A 20,421-nucleotide genomic window follows, 5' to 3' on the forward strand; every position below is an offset into this window, starting at 1 on the left:
GTTTCTATGTCAGTCGTTATTTTTCTAAAATTGCAGACCTACAAGCTCGTAGCGCGCCACTCGTTGGCGCGCTACGAGCTTCCTTCCTTCCTAGTGTACTGTGGTACATGTCTGTCTGTCCGTCCTTCCTTCCTAGTGTACTGTGGTACATGTCTGTCTGTCCGTCTGTCCGTCCTTCCTTCCTAGTGTACTGTGGTACATGTCCGTCTGTCCGTCCTTCCTTCCTAGTGTACTGTGGTACATGTCTGTCTGTCCGTCCTTCCTTCCTAGTGTACTGTGGTACATGTCTGTCTGTCCGTCCTTCCGTCCTTCCTAGTGTACTGTGGTACATGTCTGTCTGTCCGTCCTTCCGTCCTTCCTAGTGTACTGTGGTACATGTCCGTCCTTCCGTCCTTCCTAGTGTACTGTGGTACATGTCATTGGAAACACACTGTACGGTGTATTGTTTTCGTCACCTTTGACTTCATCAGAAATGAGGAAAGGAATTGTTTTGACTCTGCGCCTCATAACACACACGCATGCGCACACATACACGCGCACACACAACCCGTTACCGTACTGACATGGCTGACATTGCATGGTGTGTTTAAGCATGGCATTCCCTATTGTACATGGTGTGTGTGTGTGTGTGTGTGTGTGTGTGTGTGTGTGTGTGTGTGTGTGTGTGTGTGTGTGTGTGTGTGTGTGTGTGTGTGTGTGTGTGTGTGTGTGTGTGTGTGTGTGTGTGTGTGTGTGTGTGTGTGTGTGTGTGTGTGTGTGTGTGTGTGTGTGTGTGCACACGTATTTACTATACTTGTGAGGACAGAAATAACTACGCTATGAGGGAAACCTTCTGCTCCTCACAACAAGAGGAAGAGAAAAGGTTTTCTGGTTGAAGAAAGATTCAGGCGTTAAGAAATTACAAATAAGGAAAAGATTGACGTTAGGGTTATAGGACAGTAAGACATTAATGTTACAGTAGGTTAGGGTTATAGGACAGTAAGACATTAATGTTACAGTACGTTAGGGTTATAGGACAGTAAGACATTAATGTTACAGTACGTTAGGGTTATAGGACAGTAAGACATTAATGTTACAGTACGTTAGGGTTATAGGACAGTAAGACATTAATGTTACAGTACGTTAGGGTTATAGGACAGTAAGACATTAATGTTACAGTACGTTAGGGTTATAGGACAGTAAGACATTAATGTTACAGTACGTTAGGGTTATAGGACAGTAAGACATTAATGTTACAGTACGATCGAGGGGTCGTGGTTTGGAGAGTTATGCCCGATTACTCTGCTGTCTTGCATCGAAAAGAGCTGATCTACAAGCATCGGAAAGAGCTGATCTTCTCCAAGCTCGCAAATACATTTGCATTGTGAGCTTGTAGATCGGATATTTCCGGCTTAAGGTTTGGGATTAAAAAAAAAAACCCTCAAAATGACATTCACAAAATTGTCGTTCGGAAAATGTCGATGTCCTCATAAGTATAATGGGGTGCGTGTGTGCGTGCGTGCGTGCGTGCGTACGTGCGTGCGTGCATGCGTGCGTGCGTGCGTGCGTGCGTGCGTGCGTGCGTGCGTGCGTGCGTGTGTGCGTGCGTGCGTGCGTGCGTTCCCTAATGGCCAGGGTGTGTGCGTGCGTGCGTGCGTGCGTGCGCTCCCTAATGGCCAGGGTGTGTGTGACACGGTGTGAAGGCCTGTTACTGTGCAACAGCGAAGCAATTTAACACATCGCAGCACAATGTGAAATAAACTACAAAGGAGCAGGATTCCCTTTTTTGTTTTCCTGCAGCCGCTGCATGTGAAGCTAAGCTAAGATCAAATAATTAGAAAGAAGAAAATAAAGGCAGGATACAACACTTTTTGTTGTTTTTCTTCTTTGTAATTATTTGTTCGGCCCAAAATGTTGTTTGTGTTGTCGTGATTTGTCACAATCCGAGTTGGCTTTGTCGGCGTAAACGTCTTTAAATAAATACTTTTTGAAAAGCCTATGGAGAAAATTAACGGGGAATTCACTTCTGGGTCTCTCTCACGTCGTCATGAAAGGGGGAGGGGACTGCGGCGCTCTATAGAGCGTCGCAGTCCCGCCCCCTCGAGAGACCCGGAAAAGAAATCGCCGTTCATTTTCCTCATAGGCATTTCTTATAGTATTTATTTAAAGACGGTTACACCGCGGACAAAGCCAACTCGGATCGTGACAAATCATGACAATGAACACAATATTAGTTTTGTTTTGTTTTTCTTCTTATAAATTATTTGATTGGCCCAAAACATTGTGTTCATTGTCATGATTTGTCACGATCCGAGTTGGCTTTGTCCGCAGCGTAACCGTCTTTAAATAAATTAAATGCCTAAGTGCCGATGGGAGAATGCATTGGGTTTTGATTTCCTGGGCCACTCGCTTTTCTGAAAGGGGGAGGGACTGCGGCGCTCTATAGGCGGGGTTGGCTAAAGGGTCTTTCTGTGTGGAGTTTGCATGTTCTCCCAGTGTTCCCTAGGGTAGGTGTACCCTGACAAAATACCATGCAGTACACACCATGTTAAGTAGTAAGTACAGTCCTTGACTAAGTGTATACTTGTATACCTTCAGGCAGTGCAGTGGCCTGGCCCTGTGCCATCCATATAAAACACGGCGGTAAAACACACACATTTGGCAGCTTGGCTACCATAACTGCCACGGGGCTGTGTTGTCTTTTTTTGAGGGGCGCTCGCTATAGCCCCCATAATATGAACAGCTTTGTGTGTCTGTGTGTCCGTGTAGCACGGAATGCGGTGATTTGATTGGCTGAGCAGTGCACGGATCATGTGATGATGTATGATGATAAGAGCGCCCCTCACTTCACGCGTGAGCGGCAATGCAAGCCGCTCCATCATTTGAGTGTGTGTCTATTCGTCTATTAGTCTGTCTGTAGCGGCGCGAGTGTGTCTATTTCTCTCCGTGACGTCATGTGGGTTAACACAACATCATCATTTTCATCAGACGCCGTCTTTTTTTATTGATTGAAATATGTATTAACAGTTTGCAGAATTAAAGTACATTTCAAGCACAAACTCAATACAAAGACTGTTAACTGTGAGTGGACGACCCAATTAAGCATTACACTTGTCTTCCGTGTGTATACGAACTTATATGTGCCTTTTGGGTCCCTATACTAAAGGCAGTACTGTCCACACATACAGCCCAGGCTCTCTCTCTCTCTCTCTCTCTCTCTCTCTCTCTCTCTCTCTCTCTCTCTCTCTCTCTCTCTCTCTCTCTCTCTCTCTCATTCATTTCAATTTATCTCATTTCAATTCTAAAGGGCTACCAGGCAGTGTATTGTTATTCGAAACATGCATTTGCATTGCCGCTTGCACTGCTGCTTACACTGCAAAAGCAACATCTCTCTCTCTCTCTCTCTCTCTCTCTCTCTCTCTGTCTCTCTCTCTCTGTCTCTCTCCCTCTCTCTCTCTCCCTCTCTCTCTCTCTCCCTCTCTCTCTCTCTCTCCCCTCTCCACCCCCCCCCCCCTTCTCCATGTGTGACAGGGTTGATTGCCCCCCCTCTCACGAGGCCATGCTGATAGGCAGGGAAGTAAAGGCTACATGTCTCACAGTAATCAGTGCATTCGCCGGAGGCCGTGCATGTGTGTGCGTGTGCATGTGTGCGTGTGTGTGCGTGCGTTTACTTTAGAGACAGCTGGGAGTGCTCCCGGCAGACCAGCGCGGTCACACGTACAGAACCAGGGTCCAATGAGGAGGTGTTTACTGTCACATGATGTCGGAGTGGAAAGCTTGTATGTCCCAAAAAACGGAGGGAAAACAGGTTTTTAAATCAATAATAAAGTAGGCCACATACAAGGATGGGATCGGATGGGACTCACAGCTATTTATGCTGTCGGGTCCCGTCCATGACTTAACCCATTCTGACCTGAGATCAGATTCTAAAAATGTCCGTTTGAAAATGAAAGTTTTTCAAAAAATATCAGACCTACAAGCTCATAGCACGCCACCGAGTGACGCGTTATGAGCTTGTAGATCTGCTATTTTTCAACACCAAAAGCCCAAAAAAGGTTAATGGGTATAATGCCCGATTGAGCCAAAAACGGTTCAGTGTTTGAATGGAAGCATACACATTCAGCGTGTGGACGCATTGATAGATCGATGCAAGCATCGATCATTGTCGACAAGTGGAGCCTCTCCTCCCTCTGAGGAGTTAGGAGAGAGATACAGTGGCTTTCTGAGTGGTGCAGCCACTCCAATGCACAGCAAAGTGTGTACCTGGCTGGGTCTGTCTGTCTGTCCATCCGTTCGTCTGAGGAAATAGTATTATATAGCATTTGTTGACCACCAAGTGTCACTGTTGCGCATCCTAACACACACGCCAGAGGGAGGAGGGTTTGTGCAGTACAGTAAAGTACTACAGCACGAGTACATGTACAGCACCACTCAGTTCAGATGCGTCTGATTTTATTAGCGTTTGGAGTTGGAACTCTGGTGAAATGGCTCATAAACGTAGTCTCTTCAGTAGGTGCAGACAACGAGCTACACCTGTACGTCCATATGTGCAGTCAGTGTGCACTCATCCGCACAGACACAGATGTTCTAGTTGTTTCCGGCTCGAAGGACCGCTATAGTTTAGATGAACGGTAGGTTGGAGCCAAGCCCCCGGGGAGGCCCTACTGGTTAGAGCGTGAACTGCAGGCGGACCCGTGGATTTATGACGAGGAAACCCTGTGCAGTTGGGCTGAAACATTTTTTTTTATATAATTTTCATCCCACGATTTTGCAACCCATTTTTTCACCCAGTGTCAATTATCTAATGTAATCCTGGGCGCTACACTTCCTCTGCCGACCTGGGGGGGCAGCGGACTGACCTCATGCTTCCTTCTATGCATGAGGAGTCCAAGTTGCTTCTTTTCACCTGACAGGGGAGAGTTTTCCTGGTTGGACGTATAGCGCGTGGAAGGAACACGTTATTCCGGCCAGTTCCTTTTCCCCTCCATCAGGGCGGCGCTCCGGCTGGCCAGCAGGGGGAGGTAGTCTGGTAGCTGGGCTGAAACATCGAGCGGTCGAGAGGTTGCACTTCCGCATTTTGCCAACCCAAAAATGTGGTTGATCAAAAAGTATAGACCGTTCTTCCGGGTGCTTCAAAACTCTTATCCATTTAACCCATTCTGAACGGGAACCCATTTTGGTGTTAGCATCATGTTATGCTTTAGCTATTGAAAAATAGCAGATCTACAAGCTCATAGCGCGCCACCGAGTGGCGCGCTACGAGCTTGTAGATCTGCTATTTTTGAAAAATCGAAGAACGACTAACGGAATTTTAGAATCTGATCTCAGGTCAGAATGGGTTAATCAGACCAGTGTGTGTCCAGTGGAAACCTCGTATGAATCTGATCTCAGGTCAGAATGGGTTAATATATGGTTGGAGCTCGTTATCTGGGAACTACTGTGGCAGGAAAGATGTTCCGTGTGCGCATCGATGGGAGAGAGAAGTGCACGTCAAGAAACACAGTGGTCTGTTAGTTAGTGGAATGATCCTGGCATCTCCCTCACTCTGGTATACAGTGGTCTGTGTTAGTTAGTGGAATGATCCTGGCATCTCCCTCACGCTGGTATACTTTAAGTGGGAGTTTAGGCTAATGCAGCTAAAAGGTCAGGTCAGAATGTATTGAGAGGATATACAGTAAAGCCCCATGAGATGCAGCGTCTCATTTTGCACGTAGAAATACATAAAACATTACAGTACAAATTCACAATACACACACGTACTATAGTACAGCCTGGACGACCTTATACAGGCGTATATGCAAAGCCTCAACTTATGTAATTAGATAGCATTTTATGTAGACATAGTATAGCACCCTATAGTGTATACATAGTTTAATTATATAGATGTTCCACTCCCAAAGCTGTTAGACGGTTCTTACGTAGCTTGCTTATGGTTCTTGATGACTATTTCTATGTATTTGACGTATTACCATGTTGCTTACTTACTAACTAACTAACTAAATGTAAATTGCTGTGGATTAAGAGCGTCTGCTAAATGTCTAAATTGTGTACAAGACTTAGCTTGCTCACCTTCTCCCACCCACACCCCCAGCCCCCTCAACACAGAATAGAGAAAACAGTACTATGACCTTGTGTCAAAGTTAGAAATAAACCTAAAGTAGACACAGTATTAAAGGCGCAAACAACGGGCCAAGAGAGGTTAACGGATCTGAGTGAAAGCGGAAAATATTGTTCCATTCAGAAGGAGCTTTGTGGTGGAATGACCTGCTTCCGAAACTTCAGAAAGTGTATTCTAGTGAGAGACGATAAAATGGGGGTGTTGTTGTTGTGTACACAGTGTATCTCTATAAGTGCATTACGGTGAATATACGAAAGGTTCCAGAGAGACTGTTATTGAAATATGAATTATACTGATTCCACAGACGTTTTCCGGTTGTTTGTTATGAGAAAGGGTTTCCGTGGCGCGTGCCTCGTGGATACGTAGCTTCATGTGTGTGTGTGTGTGTGTGTGTGTGTGTACGTAGCTTCATGGCTACAGGGCTCATCGTGTCTATGTAATGTGGGTTAAGCAGATGTTTGAAGCTTTGCATGCTGATGCGTCTCGCTGCAGTAATCTCCTCTCCTCTCCTCTCCGCTCCGCTCCTCTCCTCCCCTCCGCTCCTCTCCTTCTTTCCAAACGAACGGTGTCAATGAATCTTTTCCTTGTCTCACCCCAGCCTGAGGTTCGGAACTCGATTGTTTTCTATTTTCTATTTTTTTCTATTTTCTTTTGCGCAGCCTCCAGCTTTCATTCAGTGGTTCCCAAGCTAAGTCTCCAATGACAGTAGAAACACTACAAGTGTTACCACGGATACAGGAAGGTCGCTCTGATGTCACCGTAGTGACGTCAGAGTGACGTCGCCAAGACTATAAAGACTAGGAGCCTAGAATAGAATAAGTCAGGTTATAGAAGACATTGGTGGAGATTACTACTTACCAGCTTACTTAAGTTACGCCACTATTCATCTATTCTCAAGGAACTGCCATTCTGACTGTGCTTACCACGAGCAGTTTCTCGGCATATAGTCCATTATAGTAATCTCGGTTACAACAAGTGAAAGTGTGGAATTCTACATTTAAATGTACAATAGTATTGGCATCAACATAAACCAAAAGTAAAAGTAGATATGCATTATGCAGAATGTACCATTTTGCACGTTTCCAAATGTGTGTTAATATAGCCAATATAAAGGGCTGAAATGGTTGGTGTATATTATGTTTTATAATAATCTAAGTCTACAAAGTAATTCACATTTTCAAATAATTGTAGAGGAGTAAAAGTACTGTTGCCCCCGCGACCCGACTACAGATAAGCGGTTGAGGATGGATGGATGGATCCATAGATGTGGACATCACTGGTATGATTGTAGAATCTCTGCAGCTGTAGTTTTGTCTGGAAAACAAAGCATTGTGACTCACTAGAGGCAGCTGAGTTGTGTTATCACAGCACACAGTGTCCTGCTGACAGTTGATTATTAATAATGTATGTCCATCAATGTTAGCATTAATATTAATATGTCCATTAATAATGCTGTATAGTATTAGCAATGGAGCACATTCACGACAATCATCAAAACGAAAGAGAGGGTTTTTCATTTCATTTCATTTTATTTCGCACATTTTTTTTTTTACAGTACAAATCATACTAGATCATTTGTCTTTCATAATTCATTTGTCTTTCATACAGTATATCTGGTACCCAGGGTACCAGCATTATGGGAAAGAACTGTGCACATGTGCGTTGGGTCCATTTGGGTCTGTAACTCCAAGAGTGTACGTTTTAAGCATTATGTTATGCTTTATAGCTATTGAAAAATAGCAGATCTACAAGCTCATAGCGCGGCACAGAGTGCCTCACTATGAGCTTGTAGATCTGCTTTCACATCAAACATTTTTTAACTCAAATCTTTGCTTCTGGGGTGAGGGTCCCTGAAACAACATATTTTCAGATAGGGGTCGGCAGCCAATTACATAATAATCTTTGGGGTCTTTGACATTAATAGTGTTGAAATCCACTGTTACAGAAACATAGGGTTTTTCAGAAAACTGTCAGGATTTTAGAAGACATTTCGTAGAATCTGGTCTCAAGTCTAAATGTGTTAATAGTGAGAGTATAAGTGGTATTCACAGTAAGACACAACCTGTTAATAGTGAGTATATAAGTGGTATTCACAGTAAGACAACTTGTTAATAGTGAGAGTATAAGTGGTATTCACAGTAAGACACAACATGTTAATAGTGAGAGTATAAGTGGTATTCACAGTAAGACACAACCTGTTAATAGTGAGAGTATAAGTGGTATTCACACAGTAAGACACAACCTGTTAATAGTGAGTATATAAGTGGTATTCACAGTAAGACACAACCTGTTAATAGTGAGTAATATATAAGTGGTATGCACAGTAAGACACAACCTGTTAATAGTGAGAGTATAAGTGGTATCCACAGTAAGACACAACCTGTTAATAGTGAGTATATAAGTGGTATCCACAGTAAGACACAACCTGTTAATAGTGAGTATATAAGTGGTATTCACAGTAAGACACAACCTGTTAATAGTGAGTGTATAAGTGGTATTCACACAGTAAGACACAACCTGATAATAGTGAGTATATAAGTGGTATTCACACAGTAAGACACAACCTGTGCCTCCTAGAAGCAGCAGAAGCAGCAGCACTGCTTTCTAGGAGGAGGTTTAAACCCCATCGATGGCCTTTTGGGATGTTTGATCAGCCTGCGTCGCCATGGCTACCGAGGAGAGATGGAGCAAAGGGTCACGCATTCAGCTCGGGAAGAAAGAAAGTCCAGCCGTCGCCAAAGTCCTTTTAATAAAACACTATATACGAAGACACAGCGGCAATGACACTGAAGTATACCTTCCAATAATTCACTGCAAAAGAAGTTGTTGTCTGCAATGACGGTGACTTAAAGCAGTGCACGATTACAGCGATTTGGAAAGGTTTTAATCGATTGATTGATTGATTGATCGGATACTTCATTAGTCAGAGATGTGATCCTGTACTGTATGTATGTATTCAATGCATCAAAACGCTAATGGACAGCTTGAATTTGGGGTGAAAAAAGAACCCCATCATTCCTGAGTGTCTGCACATGGTCATGACTCATGATCATTGCCCGTGTGCAACTTTTCATATCAACTTGCTGAACGCACCGAGGAGACAAACGTTGTCGGACAGAAAGGGCAGATGGAGGTTTACTATAAGTTATAGGAGGATTATTTATATAACAGGCCTGTCATATATAATATGCAGCAAGGACATAAAACACCTTGGTGGTCATGTCCTCGCTGATGCTTAGATTGGATGGCAGAGATGTCTACATAACAGTGACATATACAATGTACAGTATATGCACTCACAGGACAATATGCTGCTCGGGGAAATATGCTATACTGTAGGAGTTCTGTTGTTCAGAGCATACAGTATATATGTCACACCTCTGTACAGTATTACATACGGCTCATCTCTGGCAATCCGTACAGGCTGTGGAGCGTGCCGAGTGGCGACAGAGGCTCAGAGTGGCTTACAGTATAACGATGCTGCGAGGTCGTTGCTCCACAGTTGATGAACAATATTGTACGTGTGTATGCTCGAAGACGGCATCCTCTCACCAGCCCTTTATGAGAAGCAGTTTTTTTTAAATATATTGTGTATATTTATATATACTGCTGTCTTTTTGGACGGGCGCCAGCCCCTCAAATGTCTGGCTTTCAGAAATTATGTCATGGTAGGTACCCTCACAAAAAAAGACATGCAGTAATCCTGGTCTCTAAACTGCCTCCCCCTGGCCAGCCGGGGCGCCTGATGGAGGGGAAAGGAACTGTTCTCTATACTGCCTCCCCCTGGCCGGCCGGGGCGCCTGATGGAGGGGAAAGGAACTGTTCTCTATACTGCCTCCCCCTGGCCGGCCGGGGCGCCTGATGGAGGGGAAAGGAACTGGTCTCTATACTGCCTCCCCCTGGCCAGCCGGGGCGCCTGGTGGAGGGGAAAGGAACTGGTCTCTATACTGCCTCCCCCTGGCCGGCCAAGGGCGCCTGATGGAGGGGAAAGGAACTGGTCTCTATACTGCCTCCCCCTGGCCGGCCAAGGGCGCCTGATGGAGGGGAAAGGAACTGGTCTCTATACTGCCTCCCCCTGGCCGGCCAAGGGCGCCTGATGGAGGGGAAAGGAACTGGTCTCTGTACTGCCTCCCCCTGGCCAGCCAAGGGCGCCTGATAGAGGGGAAAGGAACTGGTTGGAATAATGTGTTCCTTCCACGCGCTACGTCAGACGGGTCTGATTATTTTATATCATGTGCCGTCTTCTTTTATATTGTGTACTGAGAGTACAGTACAGTACTGTGTACGACCCTGAAATAAAGATTATTATTATTATTATTATTACTGGAAAGGGTCCCTCTATAGAAGGTCATTTTCTCGGGAAATATAATGGAGTGCATGTTTTTAACTTCTCAATCTCAATCAATCAGACTTTATTGTCACAAACATGGGTGAAATTCTGGCTGTGCAGGCACTCATTGCAGTTACGGGGATAGAGACAACAATCAGAGGAGCTACACAGCTGCAGCCATATTTCGGCGCTGGCCTCAGCTTTCTTGCATCAAATGTGACCGCCCTCTTCAAGAAGCAAGCAAGAACTTATTAACTTGTGAGAGAAACCACGATGGAAATAAGTCCTACTTTATTGTGTTTATCCTGGGACTCCCTCGCTGCTCTGGTGTTGTTGCATTTCAAATGAATCAAATCAAATCAAAAGAGCCATGAGAGACACAGACTGAGTAGAAAATTATTGTGGCATTTTATCATGAACATTATACTGAGGACCAATTATATGAAGGTATTTAAATGAACATTGATTTTACTATATAAATTGGGGGGTCCCAGAGATAGAAATGCCATTAAATGGGGGGTCCGTAGACTAATGCATGTCAAACTGGGTGGGGTCCTTTAATCCATTCTGAACGGGAACCCATTTTGGTGTTAGCATCATGTCATGCTTTAGCTATTGAAAAATAGCAGATCTACAAGCTCATAGCGCGCCACCGAGTGGCGCGCTATGAGCTTGTAGGTCTTGGAGTGTGCCAAAGTTGGCCTTAGGCTAAATGCCAAGAAAACTGAGGTTATCACCTACAACATCTCACCGGAACATCCACCTCTCACAACAGCAGGAGGCACGGTGCTGAAGGAAGTCAAGGACTTTAAGTACCTCGGCTCATGGGTCAACTCAACCGAGCAAGATCTGAAAGTGAGGAAGGCACTTGCATGGAGGTCCCTGAATGGCATGAACAGTGTTTGGAACTCCAATCTCCCCCGACAAATCAAACTGAGCTTCTTCTACGCAACAGTGGAGTCTGTTCTCCTATACGGCAGTGAATGCTGGACCCTGAAGCCAACCCTGGAGAAGTCCCTTGACGGGTGCTACACCAGAATGCTGCGTGCAGTACTTAACATCAGCAAGACTGTACATGTCACTAACATGACTCTGTATGAGGGACTACCGAGGGTGAGCCAGAAAATAGCAGCCAGGAGAATGAGACTAGCAGGACACTGCCAAAGACATCAAGAACTGCCAGCCAGCAAACTGGTGCTCTGGGAACCAACACACGGCCATCGATCACGAGGACGCCCCGTGCTAACATACGTGGATATACTCAAGAGCGATGCAGGAGTGCAAAGTACCAACGAACTGGCCGGATGTATGGAGAACCGAGATGACTGGAGACGACGATGGAGGGCTCGTCTGAGGACGACCTAGAGAGAGGTCTGCTATTTTTGAGAAATCGAAGAACGACTGACATTTTTTTAATCTGATCTCAGGTCAGAATGGGTTAATCAGACCAGTGTGCGTCCAGTGGAAACCTCGTATGAATCTGATCTCAGGTCAGAATGGGTTAAATGGTTTTTTGGGAGTTTTTTTTTTTGCGGCTTTGGCCTTTATTTTATATTTTGTATAGAGGGACAGACAGTAGGCTGACAGGAAATGGGGGAGTGACATGCAGTAAAGGCCGTCGGGACCGGCAGTCAAGCCCGCATAGCACACTGCCAGACTCGGACTATACCGGGCAAGGTGCCTGGACCGCTGAGCCACGGCCCAGGCCTTATGGGGGAGGTCTTTGGCATGTTTTGTAATGGGGGGTCTGCGGGCTAATGAGTGTCGATTTGGGAGTCCTTGACGTTAAATACTTTGGGAACCCCTGGTGTACAGTATACAGAGTACAGTAGAGTACAGCCAGCTGAGCTGCAGCCAGCCAGCCACCTGCTCCACTGCTGGGCTGCTGTGTGTATAATATACAGCACATCATAAACGCCAGCGTACTACGGAGGCTAAACGCCATTTCAGCTGCTCTTTTAATGCTTTAGGGATGGGAACGCATCTGTGTCGCTTTAGCTTTTAACCATTATTTTAATACTTTAGCTGTTGAAAGAAATAGCAGATCTACAAGCTCACGAGCCTACGAGCTTGTAGATCTGCTATTTTTTTTTTAAATAATCTTGAAAATGTGCATGTGCAAATCTTTGAATATACTGTATATTCCTTTGCAGTGAACTCTTTTAACTCATATCTTTACTTCTGAAACAACATATTTTTCAGATGGGGCCAAAATCAATATAATTTTGGGAGTTCTCAAAATTATATTCTCGTTTTTTTTTTCAGAAAAATGTTAGTATTTAAGGAGACATTTTGTATAGAATGGACCTTACTGAGGTCTTACTGAGTTAATGTGCTCCAGCCTGGCTCTCTCGTTCAGCACATCTAACAGGACAGACTGCTGCGTTGGGACGACAGCTGGCTGTGAATGTAATCACCACCGCACAGGAACACCGTGTTGTTGTGACAGCGTTATACTTCCATCCAGCTCAGCACGCTAGGCTAGGCCAGGTGGCTCTGATACAACTTACTGATATGACACAATGGAGGGGTTTACGCTTTACTGTGTGGGAATGTCCTCACCGTGCTCATGGTGGGAGATACTTACTTTAAGTATACTTGATGACTGCCGGTGCCTGTTGGGTACCAGTGTACTCGGGAACACTATGCAAGTTGGGAACGATGCAAGTTGGGAATGCACATGCACTCCGTTATGCAATACCCGTTGTCAGGGTACTTTTCCGTTTAGTGTGCAGTATATCAGGTGGATATGGTTCTCAAAGTGGGGTCCGGGGATAGAAATCCCATTAAATGGGGGTCCTGTAGCCTAATTCATTTCAAACTGGGGGGTCCTTAAAATTGAAATAGTTGACAATCACTGCCGTAAAAAAAAAAACTTCTCTAATGGGGGTCCCTGGCATATCTTTTTCAAATGGGGGTCCGTGTGCTAATTAAGTGTGAATGTGGGGGTCCTTGACATGGAACATTTCTGAGAACCACTGCAGTATATCATGTCATTATTTCTACATTGTGATGATGAAGAAGTCTTTCCAATGGCTGACGAGGCAGATTGTTGAGCCGGAGAGAGGAGAAGAAAAGGGAATGGACAGATGCTTCCCGTTCCTCACAGAGAGAGAGAGGAGAAGGAAAGGGAATGGACGGATGCTTCCCGTTCCTCACAGAGAGAGAGAGGAGAAGGAAAGGGAATAGACGGATGCTTCCCGTTCCTCACACAGAGCGAGAGGAGAGAGAAGAGAGAGGGAGAAGGAAAGGGAATGAACGGATGCTTCCCATTCCTTACAGAGAAAGAGCAGAGAGGTCACAGCCACGACAAATTGCATTAGAGCCTCTCTAGATTGAGTTGTTCTAGCTGGTGACCTACGGGATTGTTCAATTCTTATTCGATTTGGAGTCTTGCCAACCCTGTCAGGCCTTGTCCCTGTCAGACTGTAGATGTAGACTCTAGAGTGTAGTAGGGGGTGTTACCGCGCCACTGGTCCCTGCACAGAGGACGCTGCCGTTGGGGCGAAAACTGTGCCTTTTATGGTGGAGGATTCTGTGGGGTGTTACTGTGCAGCTTGTCCCTGTTGATGTAGGGTGTAGGGGCGGCGGTGGCTCAGCGGTAGAGTGGCTGCATGGATGGTAACCACAAGGTTGCCAGTTCAAACCCTGTGGGCTCCCCCCAGAGTTAGTGTTGAAGTGTCCTTGAGCAAGACACTGAACCCCTAGTTGCTCCTGATGTGCTGGTTGGTGCCTTGCATGGTTTCCTCCGGCATCGGTGTGTGTGTGTGTGTGTGTGTGTGTGTGTGTGTGTGTGTGTGTGTGTGTGTGTGTGTGTGTGTGTGTGTGTGTGTGTGTGTGTGTGTGTGTGAATGAGTGTGTGAATGAATGTGTGAATGTAATGCACAATCTATGTAAAGCGCCTTGGATAAAGGCGCTATATAAATGCACCATTTACCATTTACCATTTAGGGTGCTGTGGAGTGTAACTGTCGGTGCAGCTAGTCAATGTAGGGTGCTATAGAGCCGAGCTCCGGGCCCTGTTCAGACTGGCAGCCCCCAATCCTGATTCCCGGCCCATCCTGATCTGAACAAGACTAAAGGGAATATTCATATTTCACACTGTTTGATTCAAGAGACAGTGCTGCACTGTTGCCTGCTAATGAGAGAGAGAGAGAGGGGAGGGGGGGGGGGGGAGGCGCGAGTTGCACCACTCCGTTTTTAGGATATTTCCATTGGAAAAGAAAGTCTTATATTCAGGCCAATAGAGCGTTGCAGTCCCGCCCACTTTCATGACGACGCCAGGCCCAGGAAATAATTCCCAATAGATTTTTCCCATAGACAAGTATTTATTTAAAGACCTTTTAAGCGTCGTACGAAGCCAACTCTTGTCGTGACACACAATATTTTGGACCAAACAAATAATTACAAAGAAGAAAAAACGACAAAGAAAGTGTTTAAACCTGCCGTTTTCTTCTTCTTTCTAATTCTTTGTTAGGCCAGAAAAGTTGTGTTTGTTGTCATGATTTGTCACAACTCCAGTTGGCTTTTGTACGACGCTTAAAAGGTCTTTAAATAAATACTTTTTGAAATGTCTATGAAGAAAATGAACGGGGAATCATTTCCTGGGCCCTGGTAGGGGGGGGGGGCAGTACTGTGACACTCTATATAAGGGCTAAAACAATTATGTCATCAATAACAGTCAAATGAATCAGTGATTAACCCCTTTTGGGTGGGAACCCCTTTTGGTGTTATCATTATGTTATGCTTTAGCTATTGAAAAATAGCAGATCTACAAGCTCGTAGTGCGCCACCGAGTGGCGCACTACGAGCTTGTAGGTCTGCTATTTTTGAAAAATCTGACATATAGAAACATAGCTTTTTCAGAAAACTGCCAGGATGTAGAAGACATTTTTAGAATCTGATCTCAGGTCAGAATGGGTTAGGCATTCATGAATGGCCACAGCTGCAGTGCTTAGTGTAGAAGGACAACTGTAATCACGGTTTAAGCTGGACATGATTGCTTTTGATTGCTTCCCTTTTTATTTCTAGTTTACAACAATACAAAAAGTAATTAACAAACGTGCTCAACAGCCCAACTGGGAGCTGCTTTGCAGACCATTCAGGTTTTTTGACATTTGATTAAATCTTGTTTCATTTTGTGGTTTGTGTTTTTTTTTTTTCTTCCCCGTATTTCAATGAAACAGGTTCTGCGTTTCGTTTATTTATTTGACATTTCTTTGGAGATGCATCATGTTGTTCTGGAGGATGGGGGGGGGGGGGGGGGGGGGGTCTGCATAAATGCTTTGAATTATAATCAAGGCATTTGTATTGGGAGGATATGCACAGTTGTACCAGTTTATAAGGAGGATATTTGTCTCTGTCGGGCGGAAACAATAGTTTACTTTTCAGGATTCTTTTCGGGATTCAAACAAAAAGTTGTGAATCTTCTCCTTTTGATACTTTTTGGTGTAGGCCCTACACCAAAAAGTATTCATTTACACCCTACGGTGTAGGATGTTAATTTACAGAAAAAGCCCCCGCAAAAGGTTAGAATATGGAGATCAGATAGAGCTGCAGTTTGCAGCTGTTTCAACTTAATCTGTGGGAGTTTCAGAACGATGCTGACACCAGAACACCATGGATATCATCATCCCTCTGGGACACACATTTTTTTCAGAACGTGGTTTTCAGTGACTGCTTTCAGAGAGAGAATCTAACCCATTTAGGCATGAGCAAAGATTTGAGTTAAAAACGTTCGCACTGAAAGAATATAATATTCATTTGTGCCACATTTTCACGATAAAAAAAAAAATAGCAGCCCTACTACAAGCTCATAGCGCACCACCGAGTGGCGCGCTATGAGCTTGTAGATCTGCTATTTTTCAATAGCTAAATTATAACATAATGTTTAAAACGCCAAAATGGGGTTCCCGCCCAGAATGGGCTAATATAGTGCTGTTTGCTGCTGCGTAGATGCACAAGTCCTCGTAGGAAAAAAGCAGAACAGAAGTCACAGATGATGAACTGTGTGAACTGACAACAATGCAGTTGATGACAAACGTGTGTTGTTTTTTTTTCCCTTGACTGAAATGTCAACCTGTCTGTCTCTGACTCCTGGAGTAAAGTCTAGTGAGGGCGTCAGACGTGCGTCGTGCTGCTTGTCTCTCTCCCTTCCTTCCCTCCCTGTCACTTTGATAGCTGTGATGTGTTTTGTTCTGTTTGTGCTGTGGGACTTACTTCTTCACACTATAGGACTACAAGGCGACAGGACTACAAAGTCATATTATTCTTCACACAAGCAGGACAACAAAGTCATATTGTTCAATTCATGGAAGTCTGCGGCATGAAGATATATACAGACTAGCCTCGGAAACCCAGACGTTTTTATTTATATACAGACTTGACACCCAAAAATCAACATGAAGTTGAGCTGGCTTCAACTGTTTTGTCAGCGCTCCAATGATGATTGGTCCCCTGGAACAACATTATTTTCAGATGGGGGGTCGGCGGTCAAATACATAGCCTGTAGTATTTGGGGGTCCTTTGAGCACCACTGACATATAGAAACATAGATTTTTCTTGGAAACGGTCATGATTTATAAGACATTTTGTAGAATCTGGTCTCAGGTCTAAATGGGTTAAACATGATTTTTTAGTACTAGTACAGTCAAAGGTTAATGCTAAAAGGACATCACAACCCCCCCTCTTGACTAAAGCCTACACACAGGACTGTTTATGAAATGTGATTAATTTAGATTTTTTTTTAGACAATTATGTATGTGACCTACACTGAGCTGCTAAAGTGACACGACACTGCCATCTGTTGGTCAAAACAAACTTTACACAGGGAGGGAGGATAGGGTTTCTGATGGAGGCTTGGACAATCTGTTCCGTGTTCATTATTGTACAGCATATATTAATAGCAATGTGCTCTTGTGAGAACTGAGAACCACTGAGTACATTGTCTTTCTTTCTTCTCTATACTTCTCAAATTCTACTAGGCATGTAGTTTGCGTGCGTGCGTGCGCGCGCACACACACACACACACACACACACACACACACACATATACACACACACACACACACTCTATCACACTCTATCACACACGCTATCGGCTCATCTAAAGCTCATTTCATGTTTTCACAGTTGTACAGACACGGCTGATAAGCCTGTTCTTTCAGCCTTTTAATCCATTTTGGCCTGACATTGAAAATTTAAAAAAAAATGAATGTCTTACAAATCATGACAGTTTTCTGAAATACTCAGTTTCTATATCAATGGTGCCCACCGACAATATGTTGTTCGAGTTAACCTCCAGAAGCAAAGATTTGAGTTAAAAACGTTCGCTCTGAAATAATATATTCAAAGATTTGCGCCACATTTTCACGATTTTTCAAAAATAGCAGACCTACAAGCTCCAAGCTACAAGCTATGAGCTTGTAAATCTGCCATTTTCAATAGCTAAAAGGAACATAATGCTTAGTTAAAACACCAAAAGGGGTTCCCGCCCCAAATGGATTAAATGTGATCCCCTCAGTGTGGCTGACGTGCTTTGATCTGCCTGACTGCTGATAGATCTGTGATACCGTCGCTCAGAGGGGGAAAACGGCACACGTCCAAAACCATTACTGTTCCTTTTCCAGGAATCGTTGCTGTCTCTGCAAGGAGAAACCACCTAACTTCCAATTTATTTAGATTTTGTTTTGGTCATCAATCAATGCCATTGAACACCCGTCTGTGTGTTGGTTTAAAAAATATATATATATTGAACGAATGGAAAGTATTATAAAGTGCTTTTGTTTTTCATTTCCTGAACTGATTTTTCATTTTGGAGTTTCTTGGTTTCTGCTCGACAGCAGAGATATATAAAAACATCTATAAAAGTCTTGTAAAAAAAAGACAAACATGGAAAATAGCGTACAGCTAAATTAACTGACATCAGAGCACTCTTAAATCAGCATAATTCGAGGGTATTTATTTACAAATGCGCCCACATATTGGAGCCACTCTATTGGGTCTGCTTTAGTATACTGTAGGTACATACAGTATATATTCACTTTTAAATTAAACATTTAGACCTGAGGACGATCTTCTAAAGTCTTCTAAATCATGACAGTTGTAGTGGCAAGCTCAAACTATACTTTGCCTCTCGGCTGGGCACATGCATACAGAAACCGTTTTTGACGCGTACCGGTATATAATATATTGTCCAGGCATTGACTGCTGTAGGGTGAGGTTCCCATTTATTGTACACATTTTGTAATACAGCAGTTTTCGTTATGCAAAAATACAATGATACGGTAAAAACGTGTGATCTCTTAGCCTGCTGTGCCCATACCTTCCAAACCATTCAACCTGGCTTGTTGCACCTGTGTTCTCATATTTCAATCCTTGTGACACACACCCCCCATGGTGAACCCGCCCATCAAACGGTTTAAAGGCACAAACGGGCAGAAATGGCTCCTTTAACAGTTTTCTGAAGAAAAAAAAAACCCATCTGAAAATGTTATTCCAGTCACCCCCAGGAGGAGGAAAGATTTGAGTTAACATTATAGCTTTGAAAGATATTTTCTCAAATATTTGCGCGCCGTTTTCACGACTTTTCATCTACAAGAGATCTACAACTAAGCTCGTAGCGTGGCACCGAGTGCCGCGCTACGAGCTTAGTTGTAGATCTTGGAGATCTGCTTTTTTTTTACATAGCTAAAGTATAACATAATGCTTGAAACACCAAAAGGGGTTCCCGCGCAGAATGAGTTAAACTAAAAAGCAGCAATGTGAGAGAGAGAGTTGTTTGCCGTAAAGATCATCAATCGTACTTGTTTTGCGTTAACGATGTTCTCTTCATCCCGTTATGTCACAGGCAGGCGGGCCCACATCGTGTTCTCTTCATCCCGTTATGTCGCAGGCAGGCGGGCCCACATCGTGTTCTCTTCATCCCGTTATGTCGCAGGCAGGCGGGCCCACATCGTGTTCTCTTCATCCCGTTATGTCACAGGCAGGCGGGCCCACATCGCGCGCTCTGGGATAACGAGGGCAGTTTATTCGGCGAAGCACATTTGGAGACAATGCAGAGTGCTTTGCATAAAACATTAAACACATTAACCCATTCTGACCTGGCACCCATTTTGGTGTTAGCATCATGTTATGCTTTAGCTATTGAAAAATAGAAGATCTACAAGCTCATATCGCGCCACCGAGTGGCGCGATACGAGCTTGTAGATCTGCTATTTTTGAAAAATAGAAGAACGACTGACATTTTTAGAATCTGATCTCAGGTCAGAATGGGTTAATCAGACCAGTGTGTGTCCAGTGGAAACCTCGTATGAATCTGATCTCAGGTCAGAATGGGTTAAGACACAGCATTAAGAGAGTGCAAACGAGACACACCATAAAATGATAATAATTGGGGGGGAAAAACTAAGTTATAATGAAACAGAATAGAGAGAGAGAGAGAGAGAGAGAGAGAGAGAGAGAGAGGGATGTGGGGGAATGTTGCAAATGCAACATTCAATCAAACCCCGCAAAGGGGATTTTTTTCCAGGGGGCACCATGAAGTCCACTAATGAGAAAAGTTACACCATATGTCACACAGAACTGCTGTTAACCGCCTGCAGCTTTGACGGCTGGTCTCAGCTCTTTATTTGTTTGTTTGTTTTTACCCCTTTTCCTCCCCGATGTAGTCATTATGCAAATTGGTTCCCAGTTCTCCCACACACATTTGTGAACAGATTTGACTGAGGGGCTTTCATTGTGCAGCCTCCAGATTTTCACCAGAGGAGAAAAACTGAATTTATTCACTTTTTTTTAATCCAAAATGAGTTAATAAGCACATGCAGGCAAACTCTTCACATACTAGAGCATGTCTGAAATAAATGGCAGAGCTGAAATGTAAATATAAAATACATGATTAAACATGCAGCTAGGTGTCATGTTAGAGTCCACAGAAGTTGTTTTCTCAACTCCTTATAACCATATAAGGAGTCCCCAAAGCAGCTATACGTCCAAA

The 20,421-nt window shown here is 44.1% G+C and overlaps 1 protein-coding gene across 2 annotated transcripts in view; it reads left to right on the forward strand.

Moving 5' to 3' along the window:
• Positions 1-20,421, forward strand: part of LOC308323120 (IQ motif and SEC7 domain-containing protein 1-like) — a 192,027-nt gene that overhangs the window by 94,499 nt on the left and 77,107 nt on the right. The gene's annotated exons all lie outside the window — the stretch shown is intronic.

This window comes from Protomyctophum bolini (genome assembly GCF_963924005.1).
Source record: "Protomyctophum bolini genome assembly, chromosome: 2".
NCBI classification, from domain to species: Eukaryota; Metazoa; Chordata; class Actinopteri; order Myctophiformes; family Myctophidae; genus Protomyctophum; species Protomyctophum bolini.